The 21,732-nt window shown below is 33.7% G+C and overlaps 1 protein-coding gene across 3 annotated transcripts in view; it reads right to left on the reverse strand.

The window, feature by feature from the left end:
- LOC134804288 (uncharacterized) overlaps positions 1-21,732 on the reverse strand; it is a 42,910-nt gene that overhangs the window by 12,290 nt on the left and 8,888 nt on the right. The gene's annotated exons all lie outside the window — the stretch shown is intronic.

Genomic DNA, 21,732 nt, shown 5'->3' on the forward strand with positions numbered 1-21,732 from the left:
ACTGGTCACAAGGCGATTCTATTGGTATCAAACAGAAAGTGTAATCTAGACAGCTTCATGTGGAAATTCCAGAAAATTTACATTTTTACCTAGGCAGATATGTATTTTAAGACAGTTTGGGGTAGTCATGTTCTTTTAATCGTGATCATTTTTAACTTGTTTACAACTGGTAACAAGGCGGTTCTAATGGTACTAAACACAAAGTGTAATCTAGACAGCTTTATGTGGAAATTACGGAAAATTTACATTTTTACTTCGGCAGATATGTATTTTCAGTCAGTTTGGGCTAGTCATTTTCTTTCAATGTTTATGAAACTTACCTCGTTTATAACTGGTAACAAGGCGATTCTATTGGTATCAAACACAAAATGTAATCTAGACAGCTTTATGTGGAAATTGCAGAAAATTGACATTTTTACTTAGGCAGATATATATTTTCAGTCAGTTTGGGCTAGTCATTATCTTTCAAAGTTAATGAAACTTACCTCATTTATAACTGGTAACAAGGCGATTCTATTGGTATCAAACAGAAAGTGTAATCTAGACAGCTTCATTTGGAAATTCCAGAAAATTTACATTTTTACCTAGGCAGATATGTATTTTCAGTCAGTTTGGAGTAGTCATGTTCTTTTAATCTTGATCTTTCTTACCGTGTTTACAACTGGTAACAAGGCGGTTCTAATGGTATTAAACACAAAGTGTAATCTAGACAGCTTTATTTGGAAATTGCAGGAAATTGACATTTTTACTTAGGCAGATATGTATTTTCAGTCAGTTTGGGCTAGTCATTTTCTTTCAAAGTTTATGAAACTTACCTCGTTTATAACTGGCAACAAGGCGATTCTATTGGTATCAAACAGAAAGTGTAATCTAGACAGCTTCATGTGGAAATTCCAGAAAACTTACATTTTTACTTAGGCAGATATGTATTTTCAGTCAGTTTGGGGTAGTCATGTTCTTTTAATCTTGATTATTTTTACCTTGTTTACAACTGGTAACAAGGCGGTTCTAATGGTACTAAACACAAAGTGTAATCTAGACAGCTTTATGTGGACATTACGGAAAATTGTAATTTTTACTTAGGCAGATATGTATTTTCAGTCAGTTTGGGCTAGTCATTTTCTTTCAAAGTTTATGAAACTTACCTCGTTTATAACTGGTCGCAAGGCGATTCTATTGGTATCAAACACAAAGTGTAATCTAGACAGCTTCATGTGGAAATTCCAGAAAACTTACATTTTTACTTAGGCAGATATGTATTTTCAGTCAGTTTGGGGTAGTCATGTTTTTTTAATCTTGATCATTTTTACCTTGTTTACAACTGGTAATAAGGCGGTTCTAATGGTACTAAACACAAAGTGTAATCTATACAGCTTTATGTGGAAATTACGGAATGTTGTAATTTTTACTTAAGCAGATATGTATTTTCAGTCAGTTTGGGCTAGTCATTTTCTTTCAAAGTTTATGAAACTTACCTCGTTTATAACTGGCAACAAGGCGATTCTATTGGTATCAAACACAAAGTGTAATCTAGACAGCTTCATGTGGAAATTCCAGAAAACTTACATTTTTACTTAGGCAGATATGTATTTTCAGTCAGTTTGGGGTAGTCATGTTCTTTTAATCTTGATCATTTTTACCTTGTTTACAACTGGTAACAAGGCGGTTCTAATGGTACTAAACACAAAGTGTAATCTATACAGCTTTATGTGGAAATTACGGAATGTTGTAATTTTTACTTAAGCAGATATGTATTTTCAGTCAGTTTGGGCTAGTCATTTTCTTTCAAAGTTTATGAAACTTACCTCGTTTATAACTGGCAACAAGGCGATTCTATTGGTATCAAACACAAAGTGTAATCTAGACAGCTTCATGTGGAAATTCCAGAAAACTTACATTTTTACTTAGGCAGATATGTATTTTCAGTCAGTTTGGGGTAGTCATGTTCTTTTAATCTTGATCATTTTTACCTTGTTTACAACTGGTAACAAGGCGGTTCTAATGGTACTAAACACAAAGTGTAATCTAGACAGCTTTATGTGGAAATTACGGAAAATTGTAATTTTTACTTAGGCAGAAATGTATTTTCAGTCAGTTTGGGCTAGTCAATTTATTTCAAAGTTTATGAAACTTACCTCGTTTATAACTGGTAACAAGGCGATTATATTGGTTGCAAACACAAAGTGTAATCTAGACAGCTTCATGTGGAAATTCCAGAAAATTTACATTTTTACTTAGGCAGATATGTATTTTCAGTCAGTTTGGGGTAGTCATGTTCTTTTAATCTTGATAATTTTTACCTTGTTTACAACTGGTAACAAGGCGGTTCTAATGGTACTAAACACAAAGTGTATTCTATACAGCTTTATGTGGAAATTACGGAATGTTGTAATTTTTACTTAGGCAGATATGTATTTTCAGTCAGTTTCGGCTAGTCATTTTCTTTCAAAGTTTATGAAACTTACCTCGTTTATAACTGGCAACAAGGCGATTCTATTGGTATCAAACAGAAGGTGTAATCTAGACAGCTTCATGTGGAAATTCCAGAAAACTTACATTTTTACTTAGGCAGATATGTAATTTCAGTCAGTTTGGGGTAGTCATGTTCTTTTAATCTTGATCATTTTTACCTTGTTTACAACTGGTAACAAGGCGATTCTAATGGTTCTAAACACAAAGTGTAATCTAGACAGCTTTATATGGAAATTAAGGAAAATTGTAATTTTTACTTAGGCAGATATGTATTTTCAGTCAGTTTGGGCTAGTCCTTTTCTTTCAAAGTTTATGAAACTTACCTAGTTTATAACTGGCAACAAGGCGATTCTATTGGTGTCAAACACAAAGTGTAATCTAGCCAGGTTCATGTGGAAATTCCAGAAAATTTACATTTTTACTTAGCAGATTTGTATTTTCAGTTAGTTTGGGGTAGTCATGTTCTTTTAATCTTGATCATTTTTACCTTGTTTACAACTGGTAATAAGGCGGTTCTAATGGTACTAAACACAAAGTGTAATCTAGACAGCTTTATGTGGAAATTGCAGAAAATTGTCATTTTTACTTAAGCAGATATGTATTTTCAGTCAGTTTGGGCTAGTCATTTTCTTTCAAAGTTTATGAAACTTACCTCGTTTATAACTGGTCACAAGGCGATTCTATTGGTACTAAACACAAAGTGTAATCTAGACAGCTTCGTGTGGAAATTCCAGAAAACTTACATTTTTACTTAGGCAGATATGTATTTTCAGTCAGTTTGGGGTAGTCATGTTCTTTTAAACTTGATTATTTTTACCTTGTTTACAACTGATAACATGGCGGTTCTAATAGTACTAAACACAAAGTGTAATCTAGACTGCTTTATGTGGAAATTGCGGAAAATTGACATTTTTACTTAGGAAGATATGTATTTTTAGTCAGTTTGGGCTAGTCATTTTCTTTCAAAGTTTATGAAACTTACCTCGTTTATAACTGGTAACAAGACGATTATATTGGTTGCAAACACAAAGTGTAATCTAGACAGCTTCATGTGGAAATTCCAGAAAATTTACATTTTTACTTAGGCAGATATGTATTTTCAGTCAGTTTGGGGTAGTCATGTTCTTTTAATCTTGATAATTTTTACCTTGTTTACAACTGGTAACAAGGCGGTTTTAATGGTACTAAACACAAAGTGTATTCTATACAGCTTTATGTGGAAATTACGGAATGTTGTAATTTTTACTTAGGCAGATATGTATTTTCAGTCAGTTTCGGCTAGTCATTTTCTTTCAAAGTTTATGAAACTTACCTCGTTTATAACTGGCAACAAGGCGATTCTATTGGTATCAAACAGAAGGTGTAATCTAGACAGCTTCATGTGGAAATTCCAGAAAACTTACATTTTTACTTAGGCAGATATGTATTTTCAGTCAGTTTGGAGTAGTCATGTTCTTTTTATCTTGATCTTTCTTACCGTGTTTACAACTGGTAACAAGGCGGTTCTAATGGTACTAAACACAAAGTGTAATCTAGACAGCTTTATGTGGAAATTACGGAAAATTGTAATTTTTACTTAGGCAGATATGTATTTTCAGTCAGTTTGGGCTAGTCATTTTCTTTCAAAGTTTATGAAACTGACCTCGTTTATAAATGGTCGCAAGGCGATTCTATTGGTATCAAACACAAAGTGTAATCTAGACAGCTTCATGTGAAAATTCCAGAAAATTTACATTTTTACTTAGGCAGATATGTATTTTCATTCAGTTTGGGGTAGTTATGTTCTTTTAATCTTGATCTTTCTTACCGTGTTTACAACTGGTAATAAGGCGGTTCTAATGGTATTAAACACAAAGTGTAATCTAGACAACTTTATTTGGAAATTGCAGGAAATTGACATTTTTAATTAGGCAGATATGTATTTTCAGTCAGTAAGGGCTAGTCATTTTCTTTCAAAGTTTATGAAACTTACCTCGTTTATAACTGGCAACAAGGCGATTCTATTGGTATCAAACAGAAAGTGTAATCTAGACAGCTTCATGTGGAAATTCCAGAAAAATTACATTTTTACTTAGGCAGATATGTATTTTCAGTCAGTTTGGGGTAGTCATGTTCTTTTAATCTTGATCATTTTTACCTCGTTTACAACTGGTAACAAGGCGATTCTAATGGTTCTAAACACAAAGTGTAATCTAGACAGCTTTATGTGGAAATTACGGAAAATTGTAATTTTTACTTAGGCAGATATGTATTTACAGTCAGTTTGGGCTAGTCATTTTCTTTCAAAGTTTATAAAACTTACCTAGTTTATAACTGGCAATAAGGCGATTCTATTCGTATCAAACACAAAGTGTAATCTAGACAGGTTCATGTGGAAATTCCAGAAAATTTACATTTTTACTTAGGCAGATTTGTATTTTCAGTCAGTTTGGGGTAGTCATGTTCTTTTAATCTTGATCATTTTTACATGGTTTACAACTGGTAATAAGGCGGTTCTAATGGTACTAAACACAAAGTGTAATCTAGACAGCTTTATGTGGAAATTGCAGAAAATTGTCATTTTTACTTAAGCAGATATGTATTTTCAGTCAGTTTGGGCTAGTCATTTTCTTTCAAAGTTTATGAAACTTACCTCGTTTATAACTGGTCACAAGGCGATTCTATTGGTATCAAACAGAAAGTGTAATCTAGACAGCTTCATGTGGAAATTCCAGAAAATTTACATTTTTACTTAGGCAGATATGTATTTTCAGTCAGTTTGGGGTAGTCATTTTCTTTTAATCTTGATCATTTTTACCTTGTTTACAACTGGTAACAAGGCGGTTCTAATGGTACTAAACACAAAGTGTAATCTAGACAGCTTTAAGTGGAAATTGCAGAAAATTGACATTTTTACTTAGGCAGATATATATTTTCAGTCAGTTTGGGCTAGTCATTTTCTTTCAAAGTTTATAAAACTTACCTCGTTTATAACTGGTCACAAGGCGATTCTATTGGTATCAAACAGAAAGTGTAATCTAGACAGCTTCATGTGGAAATTCCAGAAAATTTACATTTTTACTTAGGCAGATATGTATTTTCAGTCAGTTTGGGGTAGTCATGTTCTTTTAATCTTGATCATTTTTACCTTGTTTACAACTGGTAACAAGGCGGTTCTAATGGTACTAAACAAAAAGTGTAATCTAGACAGCTTCATGTGGAAATTCCCGAAAACTTACATTTTTACTTAGGCAGATATGTATTTTCAGTCAGTTTGGGGTAGTCATGTTTTTTTAATCTTGATCATTTTTACCTTGTTTACAACTGGTAATAAGGCGGTTCTAATGGTACTAAACACAAAGTGTAATCTATACAGCTTTATGTGGAAATTACGGAAAATTGTAATTTTTACTTAGGCAGATATGTATTTTCAGTCAGTTTGGGCTAGTCATTTTCTTTCAAAGTTTATGAAACTTACCTCGTTTATAACTGGTAATAAGCTGATTCTATTGGTATCAAACACAAAGTGTAACCTAGACAGCTTCATGTGAAAATTCCAGAAAACTTACATGTTTACTTAGGCAGATATGTATTTTCAGTCAGTTTGGGGTAGTCATGTTCTTTTAATCTTGATCATTTTTACCTTGTTTACAACTGGTAACAAGGCGGTTCTAATGGTACTAAACACAAAGTGTAATCTAGACAGCTTTATGTGGAAATTACGGAAAATTTTAATTTTTACTTAGGCAGATATGTATTTTCAGTCAGTTTGGGCTAGTCATTTTCTTTCAAAGTTTATGAAACTTACCTCGTTTATAACTAACATGGCGGTTCTAATAGTACTAAACACAAAGTGTAATCTAGACTGCTTTATGTGGAAATTGCGGAAAATTGACATATTTACTTAGGCAGATATGTATTTTCAGTCAGTTTGGGCTAGTCATTTTCTTTCAAAGTTTATGAAACTTACCTCGTTTATAACTGGTCACAAGGCGATTCTATTGGTATCAAACAGAAAGTGTAATCTAGACAGCTTCATGTGGAAATTCCAGAAAATTTACATTTTTACCTAGGCAGATATGTATTTTCAGACAGTTTGGGGTAGTCATGTTCTTTTAATCGTGATCATTTTTACCTTGTTTACAACTGGTAACAAGGCGGTTCTAATGGTACTAAACACAAAGTGTAATCTAGACAGCTTTATGTGGAAATTACGGAAAATTGTAATTTTTACTTAGGCAGATATGTATTTTCAGTCAGTTTGGGCTAGTCATTTTCTTTCAAAGTTTATGAAACTTACCTCGTTTATAACTGGTCACAAGGCGATTCTATCGGTATCAAACACAAAGTGTAATCTAGACAGCTTCATGTGAAAATTCCTCAAAATTTACATTTTTACCTAGGCAGATATGTATTTTCAGACAGTTTGGGGTAGTCATGTTCTTTTAATCGTGATCATTTTTACCTTGTTTACAACTGGTAACAAGGCGGTTCTAATGGTACTAAACACAAAGTGTAATCTAGACAGCTTTATATGGAAATTAAGGAAAATTGTAATTTTTACTTAGGCAGATATGTATTTTCAGTCAGTTTGGGCTAGTCCTTTTCTTTCAAAGTTTATGAAACTTACCTAGTTTATAACTGGCAACAAGGCGATTCTATTGGTGTCAAACACAAAGTGTAATCTAGCCAGGTTCATGTGGAAATTCCAGAAAATTTACATTTTTACTTAGCAGATTTGTATTTTCAGTCAGTTTGGGGTAGTCATGTTCTTTTAATCTTGATCATTTTTACCTTGTTTACAACTGGTAATAAGGCGGTTCTAATGGTACTAAACACAAAGTGTAATCTAGACAGCTTTATGTGGAAATTGCAGAAAATTGTCATTTTTACTTAAGCAGATATGTATTTTCAGTCAGTTTGGGCTAGTCATTTTCTTTCAAAGTTTATGAAACTTACCTCGTTTATAACTGGTCACAAGGCGATTCTATTGGTACTAAACACAAAGTGTAATCTAGACAGCTTCGTGTGGAAATTCCAGAAAACTTACATTTTTACTTAGGCAGATATGTATTTTCAGTCAGTTTGGGGTAGTCATGTTCTTTTAAACTTGATTATTTTTACCTTGTTTACAACTGATAACATGGCGGTTCTAATAGTACTAAACACAAAGTGTAATCTAGACTGCTTTATGTGGAAATTGCGGAAAATTGACATTTTTACTTAGGAAGATATGTATTTTTAGTCAGTTTGGGCTAGTCATTTTCTTTCAAAGTTTATGAAACTTACCTCGTTTATAACTGGTAACAAGGCGATTCTATTGGTATCAAACACAAAGTGTAATCTAGACAGCTTCATGTGAAAATTCCTCAAAATTTACATTTTTACTTAGGCAGATATGTATTTTCAGTCAGTTTGGAGTAGTCATGTTCTTTTAATCTTGATCTTTCTTACCGTTTTTACAACTGGTAACAAGGCAGTTCTAATGGTATTAAACACAAAGTGTAATCTAGACAGCTTTATGTGGAAATTACGGAAAATTGTAATTTTTACTTAGGCAGATATGTATTTTCAGTCAGTTTGGGCAAGTCATTTTCTTTCAAAGTTTATGAAACTTACCTCGTTTATAACTGGTCGCAAGGCGATTCTATTGGTATCAAACACAAAGTGTAATCTAGACAGCTTCATGTGAAAATTCCAGAAAATTTATATTTTTACTTAGGCAGATATGTATTTTCAGTCAGTTTGGGGTAGTTATGTTCTTTTAATCTTGATCTTTCTTACCGTGTTTACAACTGGTAACAAGGCGGTTTTAATGGTATTAAGCACAAAGTGTAATCTGGACAGCTTTATTTGGAAATTGCAGGAAATTGACATTTTTAATTAGGCAGATATGTATTTTCAGTCAGTTTGGGCTAGTCATTTTCTTTCAAAGTTTATGAAACTTACCTCGTTTATAACTGGTCACAAGGCGATTCTATTGGTATCAAACAGAAAGTGTAATCTAGACAGCTTCATGTGGAAATTCCAGAAAATTTACATTTTTACCTAGGCAGATATGTATTTTCAGACAGTTTGGGGTAGTCATGTTCTTTTAATCGTGATCATTTTTACCTTGTTTACAACTGGTAACAAGGCGGTTCTAATGGTACTAAACACAAAGTGTAATCTAGACAACTTTATGTGGAAATTACGGAAAATTGTAATTTTTACTTAGGCAGATATGTATTTTCAGTCAGTTTGGGCTAGTCATTTTCTTTCAAAGTTTATGAAACTTACCTCGTTTATAACTGGTCACAAGGCGATTCTATCGGTATCAAACACAAAGTGTAATCTAGACAGCTTCATGTGAAAATTCCTCAAAATTTACATTTTTACTTAGGCAGATATGTATTTTCAGTCAGTTTGGGGTAATCATGTTCTTTTAATCTTGATAATTTTTACCTTGTTTACAACTGGTAACTAGGCGGTTCTAATGGTACTAAACACAAAGTGTAATCTAGACAGTTTTATGTGGAAATTATGGAATGTTGTAATTTTTACTTAGGCAGATATGTATTTTCAGTCAGTTTGGGCTAGTCATTTTCTTTCAAAGTTTATGAAACTTACCTCGTTTTTAACTGGTAACAAGGCGTTTCTATTGGTATCAAACACAAAGTGTAATCTAGACAGCTTCATGTGAAAATTCCTCAAAATTTACATTTTTACTTAGGCAGATATGTATTTTCAGTCAGTTTGGAGTAGTCATGTTCTTTTAATCTTGATCTTTCTTACCGTGTTTACAACTGGTAACAAGGCGGTTCTAATGGTATTAAACACAAAGTGTAATCTAGGCAGCTTTATGTGGAAATTGCAGGAAATTGACATTTTTACTTAGGCAGATATGTATTTTCAGTCAGTTAGGGCTATTCATTTTCTTTCAAAGTTTATGAAACTTACCTCGTTTATAACTGGTCACAAGGCGATTCTATTGGTATCAAACAGAAAGTGTAATCTAGACAGCTTCATGTGGAAATTACAGAAAATTTACATTTTTACTTAGGCAGATATGTATTTTCAGTCAGTTTGGAGTAGTCATGTTCTTTTAATCTTGATCATTTTTACCTTGTTTACAACTGGTAATAAGGCGGTTCTAATGGTACTAAACACAAAGTGTAATCTAGACAGCTTTATATGGAAATTACGGAAAATTGTAATTTTTACTTAGGCAGATATGTATTTTCAGTCAGTTTGGGCTAGTCATTTTCTTTCAAAGTTTATGAAACTTACCTCGTTTATAACTGGTCGCAAGGCGATTCTATTGGTATCAAACACAAAGTGTAATCTAGACAGCTTCATGTGAAAATTCCAGAAAATTTACATGTTTACTTAGGCAGATATGTATTTTCAGTCAGTTTGGGGTAGTCATGTTCTTTTAATCTTGATAATTTTTACCTTGCTTACAACTGGTAACAAGGCGGTTCTAATGGTACTAAACACAAAGTGTAATCTATACAGCTTTATGTGGAAATTACGGAATGTTGTAATTTTTACTTAGGCAGATATGTATTTTCAGTCAGTTTGGGCTAGTCATTTTCTTTCAAAATTTATGAAACTTACCTCGTTTATAACTGGCAACAAGGCGATTCTATTGGTACTAAACACAAAGTGTAATCTAGACAGCTTCATGTGGAAATTCCAGAAAACTTACATTTTTACTTAGGCAGATATGTATTTTCAGTCAGTTTGGGGTATTCATGTTCTTTTAAACTTGATCATTTTTACCTTGTTTACAACTGATAACACGGCGGTTCTAATAGTACTAAACCCAAAGTGTAATCTAGACAGCTTTATGTGGAAATTGCGGAAAATTGACATTTTTACTTAGGCAGATATGTATTTTCAGTCTGTTTGGGCTAGTCATTTTCTTTCAAAGTTTATGAAACTTACCTCGTTTATAACTGGTCACAAGGCGATTCTATTGGTATCAAACAGAAAGTGTAATCTAGACAGCTTCATGTGGAAATTCCAGAAAATGTACATTTTTACCTAGGCAGATATGTATTTTCAGACAGTTTGGGGCAGTCATGTTCTTTTAATCGTGATCATTTTTACCTTGTTTACAACTGGTAACAAGGCGGTTCTAATGGTACTAAACACAAAGTGTAATCTAGACAGCTTTATGTGGAAATTACGGAAAATTGTAATTTTTACTTAGGCAGATATGTATTTTCAGTCAGTTTGGGCTAGTCATTTTCTTTCAAAGTTTATGAAACTTACCTCGTTTATAACTGGTAACAAGGCGATTCTATTGGTATCAAACAAAAAGTGTAATCTAGACAGCTTCATGTGAAAATTCCTCAAAATTTACATTTTTACTTAGGCAGATATGTATTTTCAGTCAGTTTGGAGTAGTCGTGTTCTTTTAATCTTGATCTTTCTTACCGTGTTTACAACTGGTAACAAGGCGGTTCTAATGGTATTAAACCCAAAGTGTAATCTAGGCAGCTTTATGTGGAAATTGCAGGAAATTGACATTTTTACTTAGGCAGATATGTATTTTCAGTCAGTTAGGGCTATTCATTTTCTTTCAAAGTTTATGAAACTTACCTCGTTTATAACTGGTCACAAGGCGATTCTATTGGTATCAAACAGAAAGTGTAATCTAGACAGCTTCATGTGGAAATTACAGAAAATTTACATTTTTACTTAGGCAGATATGTATTTTCAGTCAGTTTGGGGTAGTCATGTTCTTTTAATCTTGATCATTTTTACCTTGTTTACAACTGGTAACAACGCGGTTCTAATGGTACTAAACACAAAGTGTAATCTAGACAGCTTTATAATAATAATAATAATAAAATTTCTTTATTTCAATAACACAACTAAAATAACAAGTAAAAGTTACATTTAAGGTAGGGAGGTACATACATCAGTCTGATTTAGGTACCTACGTAAAGACTAATTTAGTTGCAAAGTTATACATTATATTATGAGAAGAATGATTCCTTTACTCCCCGTACTAGTTAAAACTGTATCACGGTGAAGTAAGATTCGTCACCCGCAAACATAATATTATTGCATAGAATTTAAGTTAAATAACAGTTGTTACCAAAATCTGAGAAAATAAGATTTGAATCGTATACATTTATGAGACGAACAAACAAAAACAGCTGACGGTAACTTGCATTCTTTCTAGCATGCGGCATCGGCATGTTGCTAAGCGTTAACTTAAACGTAAACAAGTAGAGTATGCAACAATACAGATGCATTCCTTAATTATAATTGGATATTTATTTACTTAATAAAAATAATATTAGCAATTGAGTATGTACTGTGTATGTGTATGTATACGAGTGTATATGTGTGTGTGTGTGTGTTCGTGTGTATGGATAGGTAGGTATGTGTGTTTTGCCATTTATTTTAATAATTTTTCTGTGTCTTCGTAGCTAAGGGTATTCAGAAATGTGTCTAATAGTCTTTTACATTCATAAAAACTTCGGTCACGCAATTGGATGTGTTTACTTATTCTATTGTACAGTTTAGGACCTAGATTTTTTTGAAACTTCCGTGAAAACGCAGTCCTAGATGCGGGGATATTATAAACAATGTCAAGTCTACGGCGTGAAGTAGGTTGGTCTGGTAGGTTTTTATGTTGAGCTAGGATTAGACTTTTTATAAAAGATTGTCTTATAGTTAGAACCGTCGTATCTTTATAAATGGACTGAGTCGGATATCTAAAGGGTTTGAACGTCATAACTTTGAGAACAGCACGCTGAGCGCGCTCAAGTGTAATTAATGTTGTTTTTGCAGCACCTCCCCATGCCGTGATGCAATAACTTGCTATTGATTGACAAAGTGCATAGTAAATGGTGGTTAGCAACTTAACATCACAGACATGTCGGAGATTCTTAAAAATATATATAAGCTTTCTAACTCTGTTTGTTAGATTTGTAATATGTCTATTCCAATTCAGGTTTTTATCTAACTCAATGCCTAAGTATTTTATAGAATCAGTACTTTGGATAACAGAGCATGTACACGCAATCAACTGTGAGCACGAATGAGCTTTGATTGTAATCAAACCAGGTGTAGGCTGGGTATTATTGCGTATACTAAATGTGATATACTTAGTTTTAGAGGAATTTAAGGTAAGGAGATTATAGTCTAGCCACTTGATTACTTGATTAAAACCTAGTTGTGCTGTCTGTGCCAACTTAGACCAAGTACTATCTTGGAAAACTAGGGCTGTGTCGTCAGCGAACGTTACAATTTGACCATTAGTTAGTTTAAGGTGACACAGCTCGTCAATATATATTAAAAAGAGGGTAGGTCCAAGGACGCTGCCTTGTGGAACGCCATAACTGACCTTTTGTTCCGAACTAAGAAGTTCCCCTACTCTCACAGCCTGTGTCCTATTTGACAAGTAATCGGTTAGTAGTAGAAGTGGAAGACCTCGAACACCTATGCTTTCTAACCTTTTGAGAAGAATGGGGACAGAGACTGTATCAAAGGCCTTTTTTATATCAAGAAATATTCCTAAGACCTTTTTGTGATGGTCAATTTGGTCAACTATATGTGAAGTTACATTTTTAACTGCATCACTGGTGGATTTACGTTCCCTGAAACCAAATTGGTTAGCCGAAAGTACATTATTTTTCTCCAAATGTGATCTAAGTCTATTGTTTATAAGTTTTTCGATTACTTTAGATAGTGATGGCAACAAGGAAATTGGTCTATAATTGGTTATACAGTCTCTGTCCCCCGACTTGAACACTGGGATGACTACTGATTTCTTCAGAGCATCCGGAAACTTCCCTTCCTGAAAACAGCGATTAAAAATGTTTGCCAATGGTTTGCTAATTACCGTAGCACCCATTTTTAGGAAAATTGAAGGGATTCCATCCCAACCAGTAGCTGAACTCGAATTTAAGTTGCAAATTATTTGTTTGATTTCCCGATCATCCGTAGGTGTCAAAAACATAGAGTTCGAATTGGAGTTTGTCATTTTTATTAAGTTAGCTCTCTGTTGTTCAGATAATTGAGAATTGTGAAGAATCTCATTGGCTAATTCTTTACCGATACCAGTAAAATATTGATTAGCATAGTTTACCGACTCTAAGGGGCTAGATTTCAGTTTAAGTAGATTGGTGTTTTTATCTTGATTATCTATATTACAGATGCCCTTGATCAGTTCCCATTGTTTTTTAACATTACGCGAGTTAGTTTTAATTTGATGTCTTTGATAAGCCCTTTTTAGATTATTGAGAAGGTTATTGCATGTGTTACGATACCTACGATAGGTTATTTTTAAGATGATATTGTTGGGGTCCCTTTTCAATTTTAGATGTAAATGGTCCCTATTCCGCATACACCTTATTAGCCCTGGAGTAATCCATGGCTTGATATTGTGTTTTCTACGCGAAATCGTTACATACTGGGTATATTTACTTAGAATTTTGGCCATGTAAGAGATAAAAGTGTTAGTCGCATCATTACTATTCTTGTTTAATAACATTTCGTCCCAGTTTGTTAACTCAAGTTCTTTCATTGCAGCTTCATAATCAATTTTCTTTATTCTATGTAATTTTTTGTCTTTCTGATGTTGGCGACTAGAGAGTGAAGTCATTACACATGAGTGGTCGGTAGTAGTTGTATCACATACTATAGTTATTATTGGGAGTTTAGTTTTGACAAGGCAATGATCCAGGCAGGTATTAAATCTGGTTGGTAGGGTGTGGGCCGGTAAGATACCATTAAGTGCCAACATGTCTAAGTAATCGGATACATAATTATCTTGTTTATTCTCCCCAATATCAATATTTATATCCCCTATTAAAATTATGTTTTTAACTTGCTTCAGTTTACTCAGTATTTTGTCTAAGCCGTTAATGAAAGTGTCTAAGATTCTGAACGAAGGTGGTCTATATATAGAAATAATGGCATACTCTAGACCCAACGTAGTTATTAGGCAGTTAGCTTCTATACTCTCAGTAGGTTCAACTGTGTTAAACAACATATCTTCTTTAACGTATATAACAACGCCATCGTTCTGGTTAAAATTACGACTAGTAGCAAAAGACCGATAGTTATGTAATTTTGGTAATACCGTACTTTTATTCAGCCAACATTCAGTGAGCACAATAACGTCATAATTAATATTTAGCCTAGTAAGGAGTACTTGAAGGTCACTAAAATTCCGATTAATGCTTCTTATATTTAATGTGAAAATCTTCAACGAATCATTAGAATTACCCAAGACACTTTTGCATTGCTCTGGGACACTCAGCGCCACTGATTGCCCGATATTGACACTATTGTCAATATCACTAGAAATTTTTTCAACGTCACACATGATCGAAATATGCCAAGAAAAAATAAGTAAGTATTGTTGAAGGAGCAGTGGCATACATGGCCCAGAATACAATGTAGCATAAAATTATAAATGGCAAAACAAGGATATAATTGAGCATGTGGGGTTGTGTATAGTGGGTATTAATGTGTGCGAATTTAGACATTGAAGTTATGCCTTGTGTGAGTAATAATAGTAAACAAAAATGTGCAAGAACTAATAAAATTAACCTACGATACATAATGTTTTCAAGAAATAGTCACATTTCACCAGTGTTAGAAGCCTCCACTTCATCCGTAGAATCAATCTGAACGGGTACAGGATCATGTTCATACTGCACAGGTGCTTCTTCAGTAACTGTCGGTTTTTTCAGAGCTTCTACTTGTTGGACAGACTTGATCTGAATGGGAGGAGTTCCGTCTGTATACTTAACAAATACGCGTCCCATCGAAGTCCAACAGTGCTGGTAGCCATGGTCCTTACTCAGTTCACGTGCAAGAAAGTGTAGTTTCCTGGCAGTCGGTGTTAAGGATTCGCTAATATATATAGGGGTTTTCTTACCCGGCAGGTCGAGGCACGTAGTATTATACTTGTCTTCTTTGTGCGTTTTATTGTAGGCCTTTAATGCTTTTAATACTGCGGCACTCGCGCGAATGTTAAGATATTCCACGATAATCACTTTACTCTTACTGGCTTTAATGCGCCGGACTTGCTTAATCTGATCTGAAGAAACTGAGACTTCTAGTGAATTATGTAGTTTTTGTAAAACTTCATCCAAATTTTCATTATCAACTTCAGGCATATTTCTTATCTCTAAGGTGGATACGCGCTGGGCTCTTTGCATGTCCTCAACTTGTTCTTCGAGTGCATTAATTTTTAGCACAGCTTCACTATGCCCGCCTTCTAAATTATTAACTTTCTCTTTTAGATCTTTGTATAAGCTTTGTGTACTTAAGAGAATCTTTTCTATGTTCGAATTTGTTTTCATGATCTCTTTGTTTTGTACATTTAATGCATCGATAGAATCCTGAATCTTTTGGGTTTGTGTATCTTGGTTTTGTTTAATCTCGTCTAACCGTTCTCCAATATCCTGTTTAAAGGTCATCAAATCTTGCATCTCTGGGTTGGGTTTACGCTTCCTGTTACCTGAATTAGACCCGTTATCTGATTGTTGTTGCTGCAACCGAGATTTGTTATCCGATAACGCACTTTTTAACTTGTCCGTTTCATCTGTCATCGTAGCGTACTCTGTACTAGCGTACCGTTTATGCAGCAACTGATAAGCGAGCCGCCAGGTGTTTGTAATCCTCTCGACTTACTTTATGTTGTAGCACACTTGTATTAGAGTTCAGTTTACTTAGTTAGTTTATTATATTTTGTGAGTATGATCGGGAGCATGACACACAACAACTCTCAACTAGCAACGAGCGACGAATCAGCTTTATGTGGAAATTACGGAAAATTGTAATTTTTACTTAGGCAGATATGTATTTTCAGTCAGTTTGGGCTAGTCATTTTCTTTCAAAGTTTATGAAACTTACCTAGTTTATAACTGGTAACAAGGCGATTCTATTGGTATCAAACACAAAGTGTAATCTAGACAGCTTCATGTGAAAATTCCTCAAAATTTACATTTTTACTTAGGCAGATATGTATTTTCAGTCAGTTTGGGGTAGTCATGTTCTTTTAATCTTGATAATTTTAACTTGTTTACAACTGGTAACAAGGCGGTTCTAATGGTACTAAACACAAAGTGTAATCTATACAGCTTTATGTGGAAATTACGGAATGTTGTAATTTTTACTTAGGCAGATATGTATTTTCAGTCAGTTTGGGCTAGTCATTTTCTTTCAAAGTTTATGAAACTTACCTCGTTTATAACTGGCAACAAGGCGATTCTATTGGTACTAAACACAAAGTGTAATCTAGACAGCTTCATGTGGAAATTCCAGAAAACTTACATTTTTACTTAGGCAGATATGTATTTTCAGTCAGTTTGGGGTAGTCATGTTCTTTTAAACTTGATCATTTTTACCTTGTTTACAACTGATAACATGGCGGTTCTAATAGTACTAAACCCAAAGTGTAATCTAGACAGCTTTATGTGGAAATTGCGGAAAATTGACATTTTTACTTAGGCAGATAGGTATTTTCAGTCAGTTTGGACTAGTCATTTTCATTCAAAGTTTATGAAACTTACCTCGTTTATAACTGGTCACAAGGCGATTCTATTGGTATCAAACAGAAAGTGTAATCTAGACAGCTTCATGTGGAAATTCCAGAAAATTTACATTTTTACCTAGGCAGATATGTATTTTCAGACAGTTTGGGGTAGTCATGTTCTTTTAATCGTGATCATTTTTACCTTGTTTACAATTGGTAACAAGGCGGTTCTAATGGTACTAAACACAAAGTGTAATCTAGACAGCTTTATGTGGAAATTACGGAAAATTGTAATTTTTACTTAGGCAGATATGTATTTTCAGTCAGTTTGGGCTAGTCATTTTCCTTCAAAGTTTATGAAACTTACCTCGTTTATAACTGGTAATAAGGCAATTCTATTGGTATAAAACACAAAGTGTAATCTAGACAGCTTCATGTGAAAATTCCTCAAAATTTACATTTTTACTTAGGCAGATATGTATTTTCGGTCAGTTTGGGGTAGTCATTTTCTTTCAAAGTTTATGAAACTTACCTCGTTTATAACTGGTAACAAGGCGATTCTATTGGTATCAAACACAAAGTGTAATCTAGACAGCTTCATGTGAAAATTCCTCAAAATTTACATTTTTACTTAGGCAGATATGTATTTTAAGTCAGTTTGGAGTAGTCGTGTTCTTTTAATCTTGATCTTTCTTACCGTGTTTACAACTGGTAACAAGGCGGTTCTAATGGTATTAAACACAAAGTGTAATCTAGGCAGCTTTATGTGGAAATTGCAGGAAATTGACATTTTTACTTAGGCAGATATGTATTTTCAGTCAGTTAGGGCTATTCATTTTCTTTCAAAGTTTATGAAACTTACCTCGTTTATAACTGGTCACAAGGCGATTCTATTGGTTGCAAACAGAAAGTGTAATCTAGACAGCTTCATGTGGAAATTACAGAAAATTTACATTTTTACTTAGGCAGATATGTATTTTCAGTCAGTTTGGGGTAGTCATGTTCTTTTAATCTTGATCATTCTTACCTTGTTTACAACCAGTAACAAGGCGGTTCTAGTGGTACTAAATACAAAGTGTAATCTATACAGCTTTATGTGGAAATTACGGAATATTGTAATTTTTACTTAGGCAGATATGTATTTTCAGTCAGTTTGGGCTAGTCATTTTCTTTCAAAGTTTATGAAACTTACCTAGTTTATAACTGGCAACAAGGCGATTCTATTGGTATCAAACACAAAGTGTAATCTAGACAGCTTCATGTGGAAATTCCAGAAAACTTACATTTTTACTTAGGCAGATATGTATTTTCAGTCAGTTTGGGGTAGTCATGTTCTTTTAAACTTGATTATTTTTACCTTGTTTACAACTGGTAACAAGGCGGTTCTAATGGTACTAAACACAAAGTGTAATCTAGACAGCTTTATGTGGATATTACGGAAAATTGTAATTTTTACTTAGGCAGATATGTATTTTCAGTCAGTTTGGGCTAGTCATTTTCTTTCAATGTTTATGAAACTTACCTCGTTTATAACTGGTAACAAGGCGATTCTATTGGTATCAAACACAAAGTGTAATCTAGACAGCTTCATGTGAAAATTCCTCAAAATTTACATTTTTACTTAGGCAGATATGAATTTTCAGTCAGTTTGGAGTAGTCATGTTCTTTTAATCTTGATCTTTCTTACCGTGTTTACAACTGGTAACAAGGCGGTTCTAATGGTACTAAACACAAAGTGTAATCTAGGCAGCTTTATGTGGAAATTGCAGGAAATTTTCATTTTTACTTAGGCAGATATGTATTTTCAGTCAGTTTGGGCTAGTCATTTTCTTTCAAAGTTTATGAAACTTACCTCGTTTATAACTGGTCACAAGGCGATTCTATTGGTATCAAACAGAAAGTGTAATCTAGACAGCTTCATGTGGAAATTCCAGAAAATTTACATTTTTACTTAGGCAGATATGTATTTTCAGTCAGTTTGGGGTAGTCATGTTCTTTTAATCTTGATAATTTTTACCTTGTTTACAACTGGTAACAAGGCGGTTCTAATGTTACTAAACACAAAGTGTAATCTAGACAGCTTTATGTGGACATTACGGAATGTTGTAATTTTTACTTAGGCAGATATGTATTTTCAGTCAGTTTGGGCTAGTCATTTTCTTTCAAAGTTTATGAAACTTACCTCGTTTATAACTGGTAACAAGGCGATTCTATTGGTATCAAACACAAAGTGTAATCTAGACAGCTTCATGTGAAAATTCCTCAAAATTTACATTTTTACTTAGGCAGATATGTATTTTCAGTCAGTTTGGGGTAGTCATGTTCTTTTAATCTTGATAATTTTTACCTTGTTTACAACTGGTAACAAGGCGGTTCTAATGGTACTAAACACAAAGTGTAATCTAGACAGCTTTATGTGGAAATTACGGAATGTTGTAATTTTTACTTAGGCAGATATGTATTTTCAGTCAGTTTGGGCTAGTCATTTTCTTTCAAAGTTTATGAAACTTACCTCGTTTATAACTGGTAACAAGGCGATTCTATTGGTATCAAACACAAAGTGTAATCTAGACAGCTTCATGTGAAAATTCCTCAAAATTTACATTTTTACTTAGGCAGATATGTATTTTAAGTCAGTTTGGAGTAGTCGTGTTCTTTTAATCTTGATCTTTCTTACCGTGTTTACAACTGGTAACAAGGCGGTTCTAATGGCATTAAACACAAAGTGTAATCTAGGCAGCTTTATGTGGAAATTGCAGGAAATTGACATTTTTACTTAGGCAGATATGTATTTTCAGTCAGTTAGGGCTATTCATTTTCTTTCAAAGTTTATGAAACTTACCTCGTTTATAACTGGTCACAAGGCGATTCTATTGGTTGCAAACAGAAAGTGTAATCTAGACAGCTTCATGTGGAAATTACAGAAAATTTACATTTTTACTTAGGCAGATATGTATTTTCAGTCAGTTTGGGGTAGTCATGTTCTTTTAATCTTGATCATTCTTACCTTGTTTACAACCAGTAACAAGGCGGTTCTAGTGGTACTAAATACAAAGTGTAATCTATACAGCTTTATGTGGAAATTACGGAATATTGTAATTTTTACTTAGGCAGATATGTATTTTCAGTCAGTTTGGGCTAGTCATTTTCTTTCAAAGTTTATGAAACTTACCTAGTTTATAACTGGCAACAAGGCGATTCTATTGGTATCAAACACAAAGTGTAATCTAGACAGCTTCATGTGGAAATTCCAGAAAACTTACATTTTTACTTAGGCAGATATGTATTTTCAGTCAGTTTGGGGTAGTCATGTTCTTTTAAACTTGATTATTTTTACCTTGTTTACAACTGGTAACAAGGCGGTTCTAATGGTACTAAACACAAAGTGTAATCTAGACAGCTTTATGTGGAAATTACGGAAAATTGTAATTTTTACTTAGGCAGATATGTATTTTCAGTCAGTTTGGGCTAGTCATTTTCTTTCAATGTTTATGAAACTTACCTCGTTTATAACTGGTAACAAGGCGATTCTATTGGTATCAAACACAAAGTGTAATCTAGACAGCTTCATGTGAAAATTCCTCAAAATTTACATTTTTACTTAGGCAGATATGTATTTTCAGTCAGTTTGGAGTAGTCATGTTCTTTTAATCTTGATCTTTCTTACCGTGTTTACAACTGGTAACAAGGCGGTTCTAATGGTACTAAACACAAAGTGTAATCTAGACAGCTTTATGTGGAAATTGCAGGAAATTGTCATTTTTACTTAGGCAGATATGTATTTTCAGTCAGTTTGGGCTAGTCATTTTCTTTCAAAGTTTATGAAACTTACGTCGTTTATAACTGGTCACAAGGCGATTCTATTGGTGTCAAACAGAAAGTGTAATCTAGACAGCTTCATGTGGAAATTCCAGAAAATTTACATTTTTACTTAGGCAGATATGTATTTTCAGTCAGTTTGGGGTAGTCATGTTCTTTTAATCTTGATCATTCTTACCTCGTTTATAACTGGTAACAAGGCGGTTCTATTGGTACCAAACACAAAGTGTAATCTAGACAGCTTCATGTGGAAATTTGATCGTATTTGTAAGGCTGCCTTTTGTGAAGTTAGCTGCCTATGTAATTGTTGCAATATTTTTCCTATTTTATCTCAGCCATTTAGCCAGGACATCAGAAAAGTCATTATTTGCTTTTTAGGTTTGTCCCTGACCTTGAAACCGTATATTTTACTGTTTTGTATAATTTATAAAACTCGACTTCTTTATTAGGTCGGGTTATCATAGGCAGATAACTTTAGGCTGCTAACTTCACACTCGTTCATTACTTCATGATAATGCAAGACCACATACGGCGAAAACGACCTGTAAATTTCTAGAGGAGCTCGGTTGGACACAACGATACCTCATCCACCTTATAGCCCTGATCTAGCATCTTCCGACTATCATCTTTTTCGGGCTTTGAAACGGCATCTTCGTAAAAAGAAATTCGAAAATTCCGGCGACCCAAAAAATTACCTTGCCAACTTCTTTGTCTCTCAGCCACTTTCATTTTGGGCTAAAGGTATTGAAACATTGACTAGCAGATGGTTACATGTTCTAGATAATGATGGTGATTATATTGTCGATTAATTGTTTCAATAAATAATTATTCCAAAAAAAACAGTTGTATTCCAAAGTGGGAAAATAATTATGCAACAACCTAATAATTTCAAATTGTATATGCTCCATATCGCCTATGCCTAAAGAATGATTACGTAAGTACTGGACAAGGAACCAATTATGAAACTC

This window comes from Cydia splendana, chromosome Z (genome assembly GCF_910591565.1).
Source record: "Cydia splendana chromosome Z, ilCydSple1.2, whole genome shotgun sequence".
Lineage (NCBI taxonomy): Eukaryota > Metazoa > Arthropoda > Insecta > Lepidoptera > Tortricidae > Cydia > Cydia splendana.